The sequence below is a fragment of the Parasteatoda tepidariorum genome, chromosome 4 (genome assembly GCF_982258835.1).
Source record: "Parasteatoda tepidariorum strain Cologne lab strain chromosome 4, Ptep-v5.0, whole genome shotgun sequence".
Lineage (NCBI taxonomy): Eukaryota > Metazoa > Arthropoda > Arachnida > Araneae > Theridiidae > Parasteatoda > Parasteatoda tepidariorum.
This window is the reverse complement of record NC_141758.1, coordinates 36,235,055-36,255,751: the sequence shown is the minus strand read 5'-3', so window position 1 is coordinate 36,255,751 and position 20,697 is coordinate 36,235,055. Positions and strand designations below refer to the sequence as shown.

General features: G+C 30.9%; 1 protein-coding gene across 3 annotated transcripts in view; it reads right to left on the bottom strand.

Annotated features, from left to right (window-relative positions):
• The window catches only part of LOC107439615 (tumor protein p53-inducible protein 11), a 211,821-nt gene that overhangs the window by 96,965 nt on the left and 94,159 nt on the right, over positions 1-20,697 (bottom strand). The gene's annotated exons all lie outside the window — the stretch shown is intronic.

The window sequence follows — 20,697 nt, the reverse complement described above, 5'->3', positions numbered from 1 at the left end:
GAGATTACAGAGCACGGAAGCGAGCGGAGCAGGAAAAAGAGTCGTTGAATAGAACTAGTGATCCCTCTACGACTGCTGATTCTTCTACAATTAGCGTCGCAGGTTGCGAAGTGTAACTTCTTCCGCGTGGAGGGACTCATGGCAATATTTTTTTTTGTAGAGATTTATGCAAAAAAAATACGATTTTCGTAGAAATAGACCAAACTTTGCTAAATACAGACCACTCTAGAGTCTCTGCATCTAACTTAATTAAAGATCTACGAGTAATAGTCTATGATTGGCTAGGAGCCAATATGATGATGATTTTTGATAAGTTTAAGAAGGCTTGATTCGAGTGAAACTTAGCCAAGTAACCGATTCATCATGTCTTTCACTTTCGGCACACTTTTAAGCTGCTTTTCGTAACTCTCTTAACTTTGTTAAGTATAGATGTGCCATAAATTTAAAAAAATTTTAATTAGCAGTGGATGTCGTAAATTAAAAATTACATACTTAAATTGTCATAAATAATATAATAGAAGGTGAGAAGGATTCAAAAATTTATATTGGTATAATATTTAGTTAAGAATATTTTTACACAAGCCGACGGCCTGTGTCAGGGAACTGGAATCGCATCATAAAGGTTATGGGTTCGAATCCCGAACAAGGCATGGATATTCCTTCCTTCTCTGTACTATCAGTTCTAAGTGTGGGAGCAACGTTGGCTCACCTAATATTGTGCACCTGAAAAAGTGAACAAAAAATATGCCCTTCAGTTGCTTGTATAATACACCTCCAGGTGGGCATTGGAAAATATATATATATATATATATATATATATATACATACATGGTGATTCTAATAAAATGGGCGAAATTTTAGGAAGTGATAGTACACACCCAGACAAACAATTTTTATCAAAGAATGCATGGTCGAAAACAAAACGCAAAGTTGCTGGACCATTTGGAAAATTGTTTGATGCAAACGTTAAAGCTGCATTCCTGTTGCGAGTTACTGCACTGAGTTATTTGTCGCCAAGCTTTCGTCAGCTGCAGGGAAAGTTCGTGATATGTATGGTGTGTTTCAGAATGTTCACCTATCTTTTTCATCGCCGTTGTACTGCGTGCATAGCCGCTGCCGGCCACTGTTTTGAACACTTATTGTAATCACATGCCATTAAATTTGCCTTTCTAACTTAACTTCATCGTCCTTTGTATGTTTTTGCCTCATATAAGAACATAAACTATGACGCCCTCTAGCGGTTTTGCGTTTTGTTTTCGACCATGCATTCTTTGATAAAAATTGTTTGCTTGGGTGTGTACTATCACTTCCTAAAATTTTGCCCATCTTTTAAGAATCACCCTGTATATATGTATTATAAAAAACTAACAAATAATACAGCCTAAATGCAGCTATGAGGCTGGAGATTATGAGAGAAGAACACATTTTTTAATTTATCTTAGCGGCAAATCTCTTGGTGATCAAACCTAAAGCTTTGGATATGTAAATAAAGTAGCAACACACTGCCATCTTGGTGACTGAAATTTGCTTGTGACAGCAACGGAGAAACGGAGAGAGTGTAGAAAACGGAGTTTCAATTCTTAAGTGCCACTTTTTATTGATCAATATTCTCATATTTTTGAGGATAACTTAAATATTTACTGTTTATTTTTTTTAATTCTCATTCTTCTCTCTGAAATTATACGTTTTTATTCTATTCTACGAAAATAATTCATTATACAATATATAAGTTTAAAATTTTCTCATTTCGCTTTTCATAATTTGCTCTAACTTTTTTTTCGAAACTGTTTGAAAATTTTTGCAGTTGGTATTTTTATGAGGTTCACAAGGTGATAATACTTGGGAATTTAAATCATTATGGATATTATTATCAGTGTTCAAAGAAAAACTTTTTTCCCAATAGTTCAAATCTTTTTCTTCTTGATCAATATCAATTGTCATTTAGCCTTTTATAAAACAAAAATTTTTTAAAAAAAATTTAAGTATAATTAATTTAATTTCAAATAAAATCTTAATTAAAATTTTAAATGCAACTAGCAAAATCAAAAAACATTTTAAAATTTGCTGTTAAATTTTTCAAAATACTAAACTATATAAAAATGTGTTTGTAAATTGAAATATAAAACATATTATAAATATGAAACCAATAAATTCACTGTAACAGCATTAATATTTTCGGGAAAATTTCACTTTTTTTTCCCTAACAAAATAATCTTGTCCATAGCAAGCAGCCTAACTCCCTTGCTCGAAAGGGTACGCAGTTGATTCAACCAAATTTGCTCGGGGCTGTCCTACCACTTCGTAAAACTATATTTAAAATACACAACGAAAATGGATATCACTCTACGGACTTGACTCCGAGACAGCTAAATATTGGCAAGAAAACTTCTGGAGAAATGACTTCGGTCTTTCTTTTACTCCTTCTGATGTTTATTGTTCTTCTTTGTTGTACTTGATTGTTTTCCCCGCCATTGGAAATAGAAAATAATATTGTCTATAATTGTATTATCTTATCATCATCTTATCAGTAGTACAAAAATAAGATATAAAGCTATTAAATATAATATATAGATTCACTATAATTGAGATAGATTATTTGAGTCTTTATAATATTGTGTGGTAAATATTTTATCTTAATAAATAAATTTTGATATTTCATAACATAAATAACCTTCTAATTTCATCAATTAGATTAAGTAAAACAATCAAATGGCAAAATATATAAAATGAAAAAATAAATATAGACTTTACTAAATTAATACAACGGTATTTAAATTGTATTAAATTTGATTCTGTAATAATTTAATATTTTATAAATAAGTAACAATGTTAATAACATATCTATACAAGCAAGAGGACAATATTTGAAATTATTGTAAATTTATTGAAATAGACACATTATTCTTTTATAAAATAAAACATAGCAATTCAATATAGACATTTCTTTCAAACTAAAAAAGGCAAAATTCCACATAAACTAACAAAATAATTTGCAATTTAGGGGACAATAATTTTCTTTTTTAACATTTCATTAATATAACATTTTATCGTAGTTAGTATCTATTGAAGTCCATTTATCTCTGACAATTCTTTGTAGGCATACTTTCCTTCTTTCTTTATTGCTATATTCTACAAGTAAGCGACAAAATGTAAAGCCTAATTTTCACTTATTAGAACTCCCAAATGTGCAACAACTGGTCATTATTAATTTAAAAGTATGAAACAAACACAGTAAAATGAAAAGCGAAAATAAAAATAACGGATCAAGTGCAATAACACTTCACTGTTCAAACTAGTCAACAAAATGGCGACAGTTTACCCATGTGATCGATTACAACCAATCAAAATCGAAAACATGAAAAGGTCTCAAGGAAAAGATTGACGGTACTTCATGTGGGAAATCCAAAGCTTTAATCAAACTCTCCTACAGCTGCGATGGCTCAGGGGATAGAGCGTTCGCCTTCCAATGAGGTGAACCGGGTTCGAATCCCAGTCCATACGAATTCCGCATCCGGCTTGCACAGACCACAGTTCTGACGTGAAATATCCTCAGTGGTAGACGGATCATGAGTTAGAGTCCCCTTGCCGTCAGGCAAACCCTGGGAGGTTCTCGTGGTCTTCCTCCCCATGTAACGCAAATGCGAGTTAGTTCCATAAAAAAGCCCTACTAAAGGCAAATTTTTCCCAATACTTGATCCAGGAGTTCCCTTGTTTTCTGGATTGTGTTAAAAATTACAAGGTTACGTAGTTGTGTGGGGATTTAATTTATTGACTATGTCAACCTTCATCTATCAAAAGGTACCTCTAGATAAAATCGAGTTAACATGTCTTATATACTAGTGATTTGGTACTTAATATTTGTAGTGGTAGTTACGCCACATTACTCCCATTCCAGAATTTTATCTGTGATAGAATTTGATGAACGATTACCACTAGTTGATTCATGCTGCAATATATTTAGTTAATTTTGCTCATTATATTTTCTTCACTTTGTTTAATAGCATTTCGCTCATTTTTATATTCGTTTATAGCATTTAGCTTTTTTTTTTGTTTATTAACCGGAAGACTTATTACTTCACCGGATTTTTTTTGAGCAGTTTATATTAAGCAAATCAACTGTTTAATGTGGACTATCCATCGAAGTAGGCGTTACCAGATCGAAGTGGGCGTTACTGCGTGTTCAAATCACGTCCGGGTCACCAATGTGGGGATTTAATTCATTGACTATGTCAACCTTCATCTATCAAAAGGTACCTCTAGATAAAATCGAGTTAACATGTCTTATATACTAGTGATTTGGTATTTAATATTTGTAGTGGTAGTTACGCCACAGTTGAACATTAGTAATCCTAAACCCAAAAACTGGGTCGGCTGTTCAACGACGGTTATAAAGTAAAACAAAAACCCTCTTACAAAAACAGGAACATAGTTCTGGAGCATCATTACGTTTTTCAGGATAGTCAGAATAGATAATGAACACCTAATTGGAAGCTCCGCTGAATAAGTAGTCATTAATCGCATGACAAGCAAGAGTTTATTGCAGCTTGTACTTTTTGGAAGTATTCGCTTCATGTGTATAGACGTAAAATACTTGCTTTCAATTTCGGTGGTAATTCATGAAGACTCTCGGCATCGGAACAGTTCGCAGTCCCGAACACGTATGACAAAATTCTCGGACTGGGGCTTGTTGAAAAAAAATTAAGATGTTGATTCAATCCATATTCTGCTCGGTTGATGTGTGAATGAACATTCGCTGGAAACGTCATGGTTTAAATGCTGTTAGGAGTTTCTGCCAAAAGAGAGCGTTGTAATCACTCACATAATTCTGTAATCACTTTTGTGGCAGGCAATGGATTGAACTGGATGGCTTATTAGAAAGCCCTATTTCGTCTCATATTGTTTTATTGTTTATTAAATTTGTTTGTTAATAAATATGGTTTCTTTTTAGTTAATGCACCCACTCGCCACTGAATCATTCTGCAACAAATACCACAAGATTATTCTTGCCAGAAAATTGGAGTTATTGGCGGGCCTATTTCTGCCCTAGTAAGAACTAGAGCCAGATTTTTAGTTTTAAGAGTGCCAAAGAAGATACGTATTACACCTAAACTTAAAAACTTACAATATCTCATGTATCGATAAAATACAGGCCGACAAACAGGTGCAGGTGATTGAATAGCAGAAATTTCAATGCTGCTCACCTTAAAGAGGGAAAATGTACAAATTGCAAGTTGTAATTCGGTAATCCGATATGAATTTCTTGTGCTCAAAGAATCAAAAATAACCTTCTTTCAACTACTAATCAGTTATGTGATGTAAAACAAAATGTAACGTAAGATAACGTAAATGTAACGTAAGATAACGTAAAAATAACGTAATATAACGCAAATTTAACGTAATATAACGTAAATGTAACGTAAGATAACGTAAAAGTAACGTAATATAACGCAAATGTAACGTCTATTAGAACTCCTGAAACAGCGGTAGCTTTAGCGATTTTGAAAGGAAAAAAAAGATGAAGAACTTTTATTTTTATTATTTGAACTGCATTCCTTTATATTCTTTGCTTTTAACACCTAAAACTTAACATACTCTGCATCAATCGATTCGTGTAAAAAAAATTTAAAAACCGAAGTTAAATAAACTTACAGTTAATATTAGTAAAATATATAGTTAGTAAAAAATAAAGAACTTTCCTATTTTTTGTTCACTAAATCATTCTGACTCACAAATGGCACCGAAAAAAGAAACGATCAATAACTAGCAACAATTATTCTTTAAAAAAATGATGTTAATTAAAGTAGAAAGCAATAATTAGTTTAAGAATACAAAAAGTGCTAAAAAAATAAATAAATAAAGTATGCGTAAAAAATATGTGAATAGTTATGCTCCAAGCAAGTGTAAAGCTGAAGCAACAAATCTCACGTCTGCTTAACTTAATTACTTATTCTAGCATATTTCTTCGATGAAGAATGATATAATCAAGACAGCTATTTTTTATGATAATTACATTAGCAAAACACTTAAACACTAATATTTTGCTGAATTATTAATGTTTACATTTGTACTACTTTCTTTTTCCACAAAAAAAATTTATAAATTTAACTTGGCAAAAAATTATTTAACGTTTTATCAAGAGGTAAATAGTTGTAAAGTTAAGTTATATGAATTTAATTTTGAATTTCTTTGAAAGAGTATTTGTAAGAATGTAGTGAAAATCGTGCTTTAATGTGTACATTTGTACCAGTTTCTTAAAAATACTTTTTTTTCCTACAAAAACAAAAATTAAATTTTCAAATTTTTTTAAAAATTTCTTATTAAGAAATAAAAAACTATAATATTAGATTATATGAGAATGATATCAATAATTTGAACTTAAATTTTAGATCCTTGTAGCAATGAAAATCAAAAAAAAAAGGGCAGATCTCAAAATAGTATACTAAAATTGATTTTTAGCACGTGAAAATAATTTGTAGTAAATTAAAAAAACAAAAAATATAGAACATCATCAATTTATTACGGATCTCCTGCGGACATTTATGGAGAAAAAAAAGAAAAAAAGCGAGTTTGTTTATTAAGGATTTCTCATATTATGAGGTAACGACAAAAAAAAAATAGTTTTGACAAGATACTTTTATTTTAAATTATAAAATTTTGTCTAAGCTTTGTGAATTGATGATTCCCTACATACAACATCGAAATTCATTTTCCCAATATCTTGTACAGGTTTCGTGATAAAAACTCTAACTCCAAATTTTTCAACATGTGCCGCTGCAAGCTCTCTAATAGCCACTTTACTACTCTTGGGCAGCTGTTCGAAAGATAAAAGGATGCTTTTGGCACTCAAGTTTTTGGAAAATAAGCATTTTGCATATATTTTTCATAATATAATGACACAAAATAACTTTAGAAACATGCAAAATAACAATATAAATAATAAAATTTCGATTGCATACCCTTATTTAACAAAAAGAGAAAGAAAAAATATTAAAATATGTTAGTATGAAATTTCAGATTAAATCAAAAATCTCCTTTTTCATATCCATTTTGCCCAAACGAGTCTCCATACCAAATTTATATTCCTTTTTTAAATTGAATAATTCACAACTTAGTGGGGAAAAAAGTTTTTAGAAACATACATAAATAGTGATAAAACTACTAACATAACTTATTGCATATATCCATTCAAAAATTAAAATATGATTTTGTGAAAATCCATTATTAAATTAAAAATCCATCTTTTTTTCCCAACTGTTCCTCTTACCAAATTATACTCATAACTTAAATGAATAAAAGAATTTTAAAAACATACATAAATAGTTATAAAAGTATTAAAATAAACTATCGCGTATATATGCACTAAAAATAATTTTTAAGTATGGTTATGCGAAAATTAACATTAAATGAAAAATCGCCGTTCTTGTACCTATTTAACCCCAATCAGACCGCGTACAAAATTGTATTATTATTCAAAATGTAGTGGCATAAAATAATTTCAAAAACATACAGAAATAATTATGAAATACTAAAATTATCCATATCATTTAAAAAAACATTTAAAAATATGGTTACGTAAAATTCCAGATAGAATGAAAAGCCTCTTTTTTTGCACCACCAAATTGTGAAAGTATTCGTAATTTAATAACATAAAATAATTTCAGAAACATACAAGATATTAGAAACATTCAACGTACAAGATTATAAAAATTATAAAGTAATTCGCAGCATAATTTCCAATCCATGAAAAAATGTTTTGAAATATGTTTGCGTAAAATTCCTGATAAAATGAAAAATCCCCATTTTTGCGCCACTTAACACCAATAAATCGACATATCAAATAGTATCAGTGTTCGAAATTTAGTAGCATAAAATAATTTTAGAAACATACAGAAAATAATTGTAAAAATGCTAAATAATCCTCAGCATAATATCCATAAAAAATAGTTAATAATATCTTTCCGTAAAGTTTCGGATTAAATGAAAGATTTCTATTTTTGCACCACTTTACACCAATAAGTCCCCATACCGAATTGTACGAGTGTTTATAATTTAGTAGTATAAAATAGTTCAAGAATCACACAAAATGATAATTTTGAAAATATTTCTAATCCACAGTATAATATCTATGGAAAAAAGTATTTCAAAATATGTTCACGTGAAATTCCAGATAAAATAAAATCCCCATTTTTGCACCACTTTACACTAATAAATCCACACACCAAATTGTATTAATGCTAATAGTTTAGTGGTATAAAATAATTTTAGAAACATGTAAAAATACTAAATAAACCTCAGCATACTATCCATAAAAAATATATTTTATTATGTCTTTGTGTAAAATTTCGGATTAAATGAAAAATTTCCATTTTTGCACCACATGCACCAATAAGTCCCATACCGAATTGTAAGAGAATTCATAATTTAGTAGCATAAAAAGTTTTAAAAACACACAAAAAATAATTGTAAAAATACTAATATAATCCACAGCATAATATCTATGAAGAAAAAAAATATTTCAAAGTATGTTTACTTAAAATTCCAGTTTAAATAAAGAGAAAATTCCCAATTTCCTCATTTTACCCCAATCAGACCCCATACCGAAAAAAAAAACATACCAACCATGACTTAGATCTCTCTCATTAAATATACATGAAATCCCAATGGCCATCTTATATATATGGAAAACCACATTTCGTTCGCTTACCTCTAACGTCGAGTATTTTTTATTTATGAGAATAAACACCATGTCTAGAAATCGGAGATTCCTGACTTTCTTTGGAATAAAACATCAACCTGCCTTTCAATTTAAAAAGAAAACGAAAAAAGAAAGAGACATTTTTTGTCATAGCATCAATTTTAAAAGATACTACCTCAGCCATAACGAAGAAACAAGATGAATATTTTAAAATTCCATTCTAGTTTGTTTGAAACTTTGCTTAGATGGAATTCCATGAATCTTAATACTAAAATGGCTTTTCCCTCTAAGAGCTGTGTCTTGATAATTTAATAGAAATACCATCATACTCATTGAAGAAAAACATCGCTTAAAATGACAACTTATGTAATTATTTTTTATAAATTTCGAAGCAATTATAAAAAATAAAAAATATTGCACTTTACAAATAACATTACTGTATTTTATTTATAAAGTGTAGCAATTAAGATTATTTGTAACGTGTAACAATTATAGTGTAACAATTAATATTCTATTTTATTTATTGCACTTTACAAATAACATTATATTTTATTTATAAAGTGTAACAATTAAGATTATTTGTAACGTGTAACAATTATGGTGCAACAATTAATATTCTATTTTATTTATTGCACTTTACAAATAACGTTATATTTTATTTATAAAGTGTAACAATTAAGATTATTTGTAACGTGTAACAATTATGGTGTAACAATTAATATTCTATTTTATTTATTGCACTTTACAAACAACATTATATTTTATTTATAAAGTGTAACAATTAAGATCATTTGTAACGTGTAACAATTATGGTGCAACAATTAATATTCTATTTCATTTATTGCACTTAACAAATAACATTATATTTTAGTTATGAAGTGTAACAATTAAGATTATTTGTAACGTGTAACAATTATGGTGCAACAATTAATATTCTATTTTATTTATTGCACTTTACAAATAACATTATATTTTATTTATAAAGTGTAACAATTAAGATTATTTGTAACGTGTAACAATTATGGTGTAACAATTAATATTCTATTTTATTTATTGCACTTTACAAACAACATTATATTTTATTTATAAAGTGTAACAATTAAGATTATTTGTAACGTGCAACAATTAATATTCTATTTTATTTATTGCACTTTACAAATAACATTATATTTTATTTATAAAGTGTAACAATTAAGATTATTTGTAACGTGTAACAATTATGGTGTAACAATTAATATTCTATTTTATTTATTGCACTTTACAAACAACATTATATTTTATTTATAAAGTGTAACAATTAAGATTATTTGTAACGTGCAACAATTAATATTCTATTTTATTTATTGCACTTTACAAATAACATTATATTATATTTATAAAGTGTAACAATTAAGATTATTTGAAACGTGTAACAATTAATATTCTATTTTATTTATTGCACTTTACAAATAACATTATATTTTATTTATAAAGTGTAACAATTAAGATTATTTGTAAGGTGTAACAATTATAGTGCAACAATTAATATTCTATTTTATTTCATAACTGTCTTTAAATAGCCAACCCAATTCTGAGTTTACGACTATCAGTGTTCCAGTAGCCCTGTAATTTTGAACCCGATCCAGAAGACAAGGGGATTCCTGGATAATGCATTGGGGCAAACTAGCCTTCGAGGAGGTCTTTTTGACGGAATTTAACTGCATTTGCATTATGTGGAGAGAGAAACCACGAAAATCTCCCTCGGTTAGTCTGACGGCAAAGGGAGTCTAACCCATGATCCGTCTACCACTTAGGAGAGGAGACTTTACGTCGGCACTGTGGTCAGTGCGAGCAGTGAGCAGAATTCATGTCAACCATCCACAGCTGGGATTCAAACTGTGTCACTTCTGTGGGAGGAGAACGGGTTATCTCCTGAGCCACCAAGGTTCTGACATTTAAGATTGTGTTTTGATTTTGATGCTTTAAAATTTTCTATAAATAATTTTTTTTTCATACGTTATCGGGGATATGTGGGGGATTCACTAAGTGCAATCACTAATTCAAGAACGTGCACTCACGTTCTTGAATTCTTGTTAAATCTTGAAGGATTTAAAAAGGGGGTTTGGAGGGGGCCTTGTTAAATCAAGAAGGATTCAACAAGACCCCCGTGCATACATTCATAAAACCAAAATTGCAATACTAAAACCAAAATGTGGCAATAAACCAATAAAAAACCCAAAGAAAAGCTTAAATCAAAACACTTAAGTGGAAAATAAAAAAAAGAAAAGTTCATGGTATAAGGGTGTGAATAATAAAATAAATAAATTAATAAATTATCATGCCATTAGTGAAACTAAGCAAAAAAAATCAATAAAATTAAACAGCTCATAAAAGTCATTAAGTAAAATGCATAGCCTCATTAAAAGTAAAGGGTAAAAATGATAAGTAAGAAGTTCATAAAAGAGTCCATATTTAGGAGTATGAAGAGTCCATATTACTTCCCCTTATGAATTGACCTAGATGAATTGGATGGAGTTCAACATCAAGGAATAGCTTAACTAGTAGGGCGTTGGGCCAATTCTTGAGCGGTCGTGAGCTCGATATCCACCGACTGAAGACTTCTCGTGTGCAAAATAGTGACTGGTTTCACGTTAAATCTGTCGGGGTCACAAAGCCCTTCAAGTTCCCATAATAAGTCAATACTTCTGGGGGTACTGGATCGGAGATTGGTCGTGCTCTAGTTCAGGTTAAAATTACGATCTCCGGATGGATTGATGGTGTGTGAATTTGTCCGCCTTGTGAAACGTGCAATGACGTATGAATGTTGTCTCCGTAACATTCTCAGGGATCTTTCCCAAACCGTCGCTAATAGCCCATCACGCTGCTCATGTGCAACGTGAATAAAAGTATCAAGTCAATATCTGAGTTAAGATCGTCTTTTAACTTTCCCATTACTAAACTAAACTTAGAGTCACGCCTGTCCATAGATGGACATGGTTTAATGCACACCTTGAGCTATGGGATGCAGGAACAAATGTACTGGTTGAATGGTCAGCCTGAAACTTGGAGTTCGTTTTATCGACCCACTGAAGGGATGAAAGTCTGAGTCCTTCTTGCCCGATCCGAGGATGGAGTCCCGAACTTTTCTCTATAAAAATACGAAATTATACTAAATCGATACTTAACGTATACCTATTTTTTTAACGCTACTTAAATTATTATTTAAGGCAGCTTAACAAAATAAATAATAAGCGTAGTGTTGCCAATAAATCAAAAAATACCCGAGTTCACGGTCCCACATTAGAGAAATAAATAAAGAGATTAAAGTCAAATTTTTTTTTCGAACTTTAATGAAAAGTCGTTTGTTTGTAACAAAAAGAAAGGAAAGAATATCTCTACACTTTTCTTGGCTCCTAACACGATTATAAATGTGCATATTTTTTTTTCCAGAAAATTATCGATAAGTACGATATACGTATTTATTTTTACTTTTTGGGTTGGTTTTTAGCTTATATGTTTGATGAGTGCTGACATCTAGTTTAAAATAAACTATATCCTAGCACATTGCAAGTAGTATGTCACTGCTATCTGGGCTATAGGTAGCTATATGCTGCTATAGATTGAGGAATAAGCATGATTCCAACCATCAGAAATAGATTGTTTCAATCTTTTTGGCTCGTTACTTTCGAACTCTCTAGCCCGGAAATATCACGGGCACGAAATATAGAGGATAAAACTTCAGCCCGAGAGAAAGAAAGGGGAAAAACAGCATCCATCTACTCAGTTAACAACATAGTTGATTACGTAGTAGAATTGCATAGTGGAAGTTCTTGTTGTGAAAATGAACAATAAATACTTTTAAATAAGAGATAAATGAATAATGAACAAGTAAATCCCGTCATAACTTTTATTAATTTTATGCTAATGACAATCTAAGATATTTAGGTCTTTGTTATTTGAAGAAGATGCCATGTGATATTTCTGTCCAATGATAATGCTCAAAGCATTAAGATGGCAATGATACATAGAGAAAAATATAATTCATAAAGGTTAAATAACGTTGTAATTTTTGAAAATTGAACAATTTTTTGTAAAGAGATTTCAGTTTATGGGTTATCTATAGAAATTATGAAGCTTTGGAGGAAAATTTTTACTTAAAATCTTTTTTTACAAATATTTATTTAGTTACCCGAATTAATACTTTATATGAGCGATCCCCATTTTTTTTTCAGTTACGGAACCCTAAAATAATCAAGCTTCTACACCAGAGGTCGCCAAAGTGGTCTATATAGACCCCCAGGGGTCTATTTAACAAAAGCGGGGGTCGATCTGAGACAGGGGGGCGAATGGGGGTCGATCCGAATCGGAAGGGTCGATTGTGGGTCGAAAAAAAAAACAGTTCTCAATACGCAAATCACACATACCTAATTAAGTATGTGAAATTTGTGATTTTTTTTTATAATTGACTCAATATCAGTTTCTTTATAAAACATAAATTAATAAACGTATATTTATTGGGGTGAAACAAGTATTTACGTACCACCGCGCAGTGGCACGAACTCAGCGCAGTTTATAAGTCATATGCATATGTGCGCTTGTCCAAATGTCACGTGTGACGAGCATTGACGTTACAAATGCAAATATCATACGCAGTTTCAGCTATCTTTGCAAACTGTTTTGAATATTTGCAGTGTCATTATTAAAACTCTTACAGTTTTGGATAATTAATTATTGTTTCGATAAAACCATTCGTTTGGTTTAGATATCAATTTTAATTATCAATGCACAAAAAAAGGTAAGCATTAATAATATGGATTAGTACAGCCCGCGACAAAACTATAGCACACTATATATTTTTTTACGAAAATTACTAAATTGACCAATTTTGACGAAAATTAAAATTGACCAATTTTGAACCTTGCAAAGAAACACCAGGCACACCCATCTCATTGATCAAGAAGCAGTAAATCTTTAGTTACTTTACTTATTATATCTACTTATGCATAATTACTTATTATTTAATAATAAGGTATTTAAATTTCAATATTAATATATTTTTCATAAAACTATTGTTACACAATGTACTATTACTTTAATAAATGTTTAAAATCATAAAATAAATGTACAAACACATTATCTAATATAGTTTTATTTTAATTAACAGAAAATTACTTTTGCGGGGGTCGATGGAGATTTCGAAACATTATATAGGGGTCGATGATCAAAAAAGTTTGGCGACTCCTGTTCTACACCAAACACAATTGAAACGTATTGAAGATATTTTTAATACGATGTAAGTAATTTTTTCATCGTTTTGTCAAAAATAATCTTATATTAGTTCGACAGTTGAATTCGCAGTCTCAGAGATGAATCTAGTCTAGCGAAAAATTTTTATTTTATGGCTGCAAACAGAAACTGTAATAAATGGTGAAAATGGTTATTAGGAAAACATATTTCTCTATTAAAGAATTTAGTTATTTTATACAGATTTGAAAAGCCGAATGTAAAATACATTGCAATTTTTATAAATGCGTGTCCTTTTCAAAAAATTTCATAATTGTTGTTAAAAAATTATATAATTTTTAAGAAAATTTCATTTTTCTCTCTTTGGCATTTTACTTCAAATACAATTTCATAAAAGCAATCTAAACAAATAAATTAGGAGCCGGGTTAGCCTGGTCGGTAGGGCGCTAGGCCAAGGTCCAAGAGCTCGTGGGTTCGAACCCCACCGGCCGAAGACTCACCATGTAGTAAATGGCGATTGATGCACGTTAAATCTGTCGAGTCGCAAAGTCCTCCATGTTCCCATAACAAATCAAAACCTCTGGGGGTACTGGATTGGAGATTGATCGTTCTCTGATTCAGGTCAAAATTACGATTTGTGGATGAATGAATTCGATGTATGAATGGATCCGCCCTATAAACTGGTGTGACGTATGAGTGTGGCAGAAGTCAAATTCTTGGCCATAGATGGCGCCACTAGAAAACAAGAACAATCGCGTCCCTCTGCCTTAACAGGCATACGAAGAGAGAGAAATATATAAATTACTAGTGGACTGCGCCCCCTGCTCGCTAACGCTCGCCAACCCCCGAAAATTGCTAAGCAATCTTATATGGTTTGCTTAACAAACCAAGCTCGCTTCGCTGGCTATTAACTTAGGTAAATTGCAAATGCACAAAATTCTAAGAATTTAAAACAATCATTCAAATCCATATAACAACTTTTTAAAAAAAAAAATTACATCTTTTTAGTAAATACTAAGTCATTAAAATAAATTTGAATTCAAATAAAGACTCATTGACTGAGAATCATTTTTCAAAGAATAACTAATAACAATAATAAAACAAATAAATTCGTGATATAAATCAAAAATCGTCAAATAAATTCGTGAAAAAAAGCGCTTTCGACAAAATACTAAAATAGAGATCTATCGACAAAGACTACTCACTTCTGCCTAGCTTAATAGTATGAGATTGCCGCGGCCGAATTGTTATTTCAATTTCCGTTTTTAAAAGCGCTATATGTTGAGCCACCTCAGTAGATTTGGCAGGTGACATTTTTAGCAGCAATCATTGGTCGATTTTCTGGCGTTGCTTTTCGGGGAGTTGTAATGAGCCTTTTTTTTGTGGCCGTGTAAGAGAAATATATATATATATATATATATATATATATATATATATATATATATATATATATATATATATATATATATATATATATATATATATATATATATATATATATATATATATATATATATATATATATATATATATATATATATATATATATATATATATATATATATATATATATATATATATGGGCTATTGATTGGATCTAAATATAACTACAGAATTCAAAAATGCTTAAGAAAAACTGTTTTAAAAAAGTCTTAACTCTCTGAAGTCTTTTAACTCTTCCTCGGAACCCTTGAGTTAAAAGAAACACCATTTGGGGATGGCTGCTTTATAGAGAGCAGAGTAGTTTAAAAACGTTATGATGTTCTCAAATATTTCCTTGCGTGACATAATGCCATTTTATAATTTTTTTATCTTTTTACCACTATGTTCTTCTACTTCGAGGCCTGACACTTCTACTTAGCGCTTTTAAAAATACGATTCTTTAAAAGACTGTTAGCTCACGATATTAATGATTTAGAGAAGGCAGGAAAGTGACAACATAAATTCTACTTGCGTTTTAAATGGATTTTTCTTTGAAACTGTCTTCTGTTCCTTCTGGAAGATTTATTTTTGCGAAATTTCTTACCTATCATACATTTAAAATAACGCTAGCGCCATTTGTGTCTGTTATAGCGAAATGAAAATAAGTGGCCAGGAAAATTATATATTTTTGTGTGACCTAAAATTTATTGATTGAAAAAACTTATTTTTGCAAGATATTTAGGAAATTATTCCTTGTGCACATTCTCTGAAAACGCCTTTAACAGTTTAAGAGTGGGTTGAGACCGGGTAGTAGGGTAAGACCAGAGAGCTTATTTGCTTAGAGCCAGTGGCCTTTAAAAATTCAGTCCCTTTTTTGGAGATTTTCCTCTTGGCTGTAGTTGATCGGAATTATAAGGCAAGCTTTTATTTCTCTTAAAATTTCTTAACTAAACTTTAAAAAAAAAGAAGAGAGAATCAGGTTTTTTTAGTTGGGTTATAAATATAAACATAAACATTACCCATCCACCCTCAAATGTGAATAGATTTGTCAGCATGTAGCTGGAGCTTATACTGCGCATGCCCGGTGTACGGTGTATTTGTAATACATGGTTGAATGTTTATTACTTATTTTTTGTTCACGCTCTTGCTTTTGTCCTGCCATGTATATATATATATATATATATATATATATTGTTAATTTTTATAATTTTCCCATGTGCAGATCCATTTCGGGTAAATCCGTGGTTAAAATTATTTACTAAAAATTCCTTTACTAAATAATTTCCTTTGTTAATCTATACAATTTTTCCATGTGCAAATCCATTTCGGGCAAATCCGTGGGTAAAATTGTTTGCTAAAAATTTCTTTATTAATTTATATAATTTTTCCATGTGCAAATCCATTTCGGGCAAATCCGTGGCTAAAATTATGTACTAAACTTTTTTTTTCTTTGTTAATTTTTCCATGTGCAAATCCATTTCGGGCAAGTCCGTGTTAAAATTATCTATTAAAATTTTTTTCTTTGATAATTTATATAATTTTTCCATGTGCTAATCTATTTCGTGCAAATCCGTGGCTAAAATTATTTGCAAAACAGGCAATTTTTCCTCTTTTCTATTTTATATTTTTTCTTAAATAAACATGTATTTTCTAAAACTATTTATGGTCAAATTTTAAAATTATCCAGTATCCCAACAGGGGCCTCAATTCTGGGTAAATTAGTTCTATTTTTTTAGCAAGCAGACTCTGAATTGCATTCTACTAGATAAGAAGAATGAGCTGTTAAATTCATGGTATTTAGGTAGATAAATTGGTCTTACTGGGTCAATTCTCGTGTTTTTAAATTAACGTATTTGGTAAGATTGGTTATTACACTAACAGAAACTCTTTTTAGCCCAGCTTATTACACTTTAACTAAGGATTCATAGTTTAACAACAATAAGCAGGTAGTCCAGTATGAGCATGATTATGGTTCATTCGATTCGGGTACTACCATCACCCTATAAAGTCGATTTAAAATATCAGGATAAAGAACAGAAGAAAAAAAAAATTTAAGAAAATATGCTGTCAAGGAAAGAAGATGATTTGCAGTGGCTAAAAAAGGAAAACTTAAAATCCAAATGACCGAAAAGAAACTAAGAGAACCATAGCGGCAAAATAACTCGAGCGCTCACTGGTCCAATATTCACGAATCTTGGCTCAATAAGGGTTCAACGGGCCATTATTTACCGATATTATCCCTCTATAGAATTGTTCAATTCACCCGATATTTTACAGCCAATGTACTACCAATATCGGTCCTATATAGAACTGCCAGATTCAAACGATATTTTTATTCCTTATTCAACCGATATAAGCCCTATATTGGTAGTATATAGGTCGATATTGGCAATAAATAAGACCAATATTAAAAAATCTAGGCATCCCAATATTGGTCTCAAGATGCGTGTTCATGTAGGACCCATATTGAGCCAATGTTGAGCTCAACTGGGGCCAAGGTAAAATTGTTGCTAGGGAAGTGTATGAAGAACCAATATAACAAAATAGTTTTATCCAAATAAAAACTAAATCATTAATTGATGTTTCTACCGATGAAAGCGATAAAAAAATGCATCAAATATTTGTTGTTTACATTGCAAAAAAGGGAGAAAGTAGGATCTAACATGAAAAATGTATTTGCTGGGATCACGAATGCTGAAGTGGTTCGAAGAAAGAAGATATTTATTTCACATGTGAAGTTCGAACATAATATTATTAAACTGTGTTGTAAAATAAAAATGTCAGCTACTTTCTCCCTGAAATTCTAGCACTACTAAATTTCCCATAAAGTTCACATATGCAACCGGTCTAGTGGGTTAAGTACTCACTCAGAACTAAGTGCCCACTATGGGTTGATTTGTCTTCTTCCAGAAAAAAAATCATTTATAAAAAAAGTAGTGCATCTAAGACTTTTTTTAAAAAAAATGATATATAGAACACAATAAACAATGAATGTTTTGATTAAATCTGTCAGTTTCTGGGTGGAACAGTTTAGTTCCAATAGGCCAAATCAATCTTTGCTACTTACCTCACGTCCCGCAGTGGACTGATCGTTAAGACACGGTTCCCAGTAGATCACCGAAGTCAAGCATCACGGGTTGCTGTCAGTGTGCGGGTGTGTGACCACTTGGATCAGTCTGCGTAGGGACCGAGGGTGTGCGGTATTGGTCCTCGTTAAACTGTTCTACCGTAAAGTGCTCGACTTCGCGTGCAGGTCGTCGGGCTACCGGAGCGGAGGTGCCATCCCCTCTGCATAGCATCGAAATTGTGATGGCATGTTTTCGGATCATCCTCAGGGATGTTTTCCAGACCGTCGCCAATAGCCCATTGCGCAGCACTAGTGCGACGTAAATGAACTACAACAACAGCTACTTACCTCACTTTTTCCTTAATTATTGAAAAAAATCGCTGGCCACAAGATAAGGAAAATGCCGTTTTGTAACTCAACATACATTTTCAAATATTTAAACCATTTTTATATAAATGTTAAAACCAATGTAAAATCTTTCCGAAAATCTGACAAAAATGGTATCGAATTAAACTTCTATAAAATTCTGTATTTTATTGTATGATAATAGATTTCTGTGGCAGCAAACTATCGTATTTGATGAGAATCATACTTTTATTATATGAACTCAGAAATACTCCCTTCTTACGAGTAAAACTTTTATTCAAATAGAATAAAATATTTTCTTCCTCACTACATTTCCGGAGAAAGATAAGACATTATTCATTTAAAGAATAAAAGAAGTTAAAAATAAGAGGAGCATTTGAGATTTAAAAGTTGAAATATATACTTAAAACTTAAGATGCCGTTCGAAAAAGCAGAAAATTCAAAACTAGAATTCAAATACGATTTTGAGAGGGGAAAAAATAAAAGGAGCAAAAATCTTTCCAAGCGCCTGCAGCATTTCAAAAAATCACATTCCAGTGTTTTGAATATCATTATAATAAAAATGATTTAATACCGTCAAATTTACATAAATTATTCATTTTTCAAAAGAAAGAGTTTTGAATTACTAAGGAAAATCTTAGAAATAAACGCCTTATAAGAACGAAAACTTTTTATAGCTGTTTAATTTAGAGGAGATTTAAGTTAATAACATCCCTCTCAAATTTAAGAGTTGAACATTAAAAATGTCAGTTTACCTGCAGAATTTTAAAAGGAAAATAATAAATACTAGTGGGCTCTGCTCCCCCTGCTCGCTGACGCTCGCCAACCTCCGAAAATTGCTACTCAATTTTATGTGGATTGCTTCGCAAACAAAGCTCGCTCCGCTCGCTACTAACTTAGGTACATTGCAAATGCACAAAATTCTAAGAATTCAAAACAATCATTCAAATCCATATAACAACTTTTTTAAAAAAAAAATTACATCTTTTTAGCAAATACTAAGTCATTAAAATAAATTTGAATTCAAATAAATGACATGTAATTCGTTAAACCTATTAGAAATGTGCTATAGTATAAAATCTTAAATCGTAACAGCACGACTGAGACTCATTTTTCAATGAATAACTAATAACAATAATAAAAATAAAAAAAATTCGTGATATAAATCAAAAATCGTCAAATAAATTCGTTATACTTAAATTCGTGAAACAAAGTGCAAAGAAACAAAATACTAAAATAGAGATCTATCGACAAAGACTACTCACTTCTGCCTACCTTGAGGTTATTTCAGTTTGCGTTTTTAAAAGCGCTATATGTTGAGCCACCTCAGCTAGATTTGGCATGTGACATTTTTAGCGGCAATCATTGGTCGATTTTCTAGCGTTGCCATTCGGGGAGTTGCAATGAGGCTTTTTTTTTGTCGCCGTGTAAGAGAAATATATATATAGATAGATAATAAATAATTTATTTGGGGGGGGGATATGTGTTTTTATTTGGATAATGAGCGAAGCAATGCAAAACATAGCTAAAACTGTTTGGAATATAGTCGGTAAGCTTGTACATAATAAGAAGAAAAAACAATAAATGACTACACCACTCTATTATTAACAATCAACCACTCAATCTATCTATTTAATCTTTATTGGTGCTTGTGATATAATAGGTTATTGATATGTTATTCAATGTTAAGTTTATTAATAAAACAAAGGTAAATCTGGTTGATACATACATTTTTCGGATAATTAAATATTTGAATTCTGGTTCACATGAGTCCCGCAGTGAACAGATGATAAAGACAGGGTTCCCAGTAGAACACCGAAGTCAAGCATCATCGCTAGCTACGGTCAGTAAGCGGATGGGTGATCACTTTGATCAGCCTGCGTAGGGACCGAGGGGGCACGGTATCGGTCCTCGTTAAACCGTA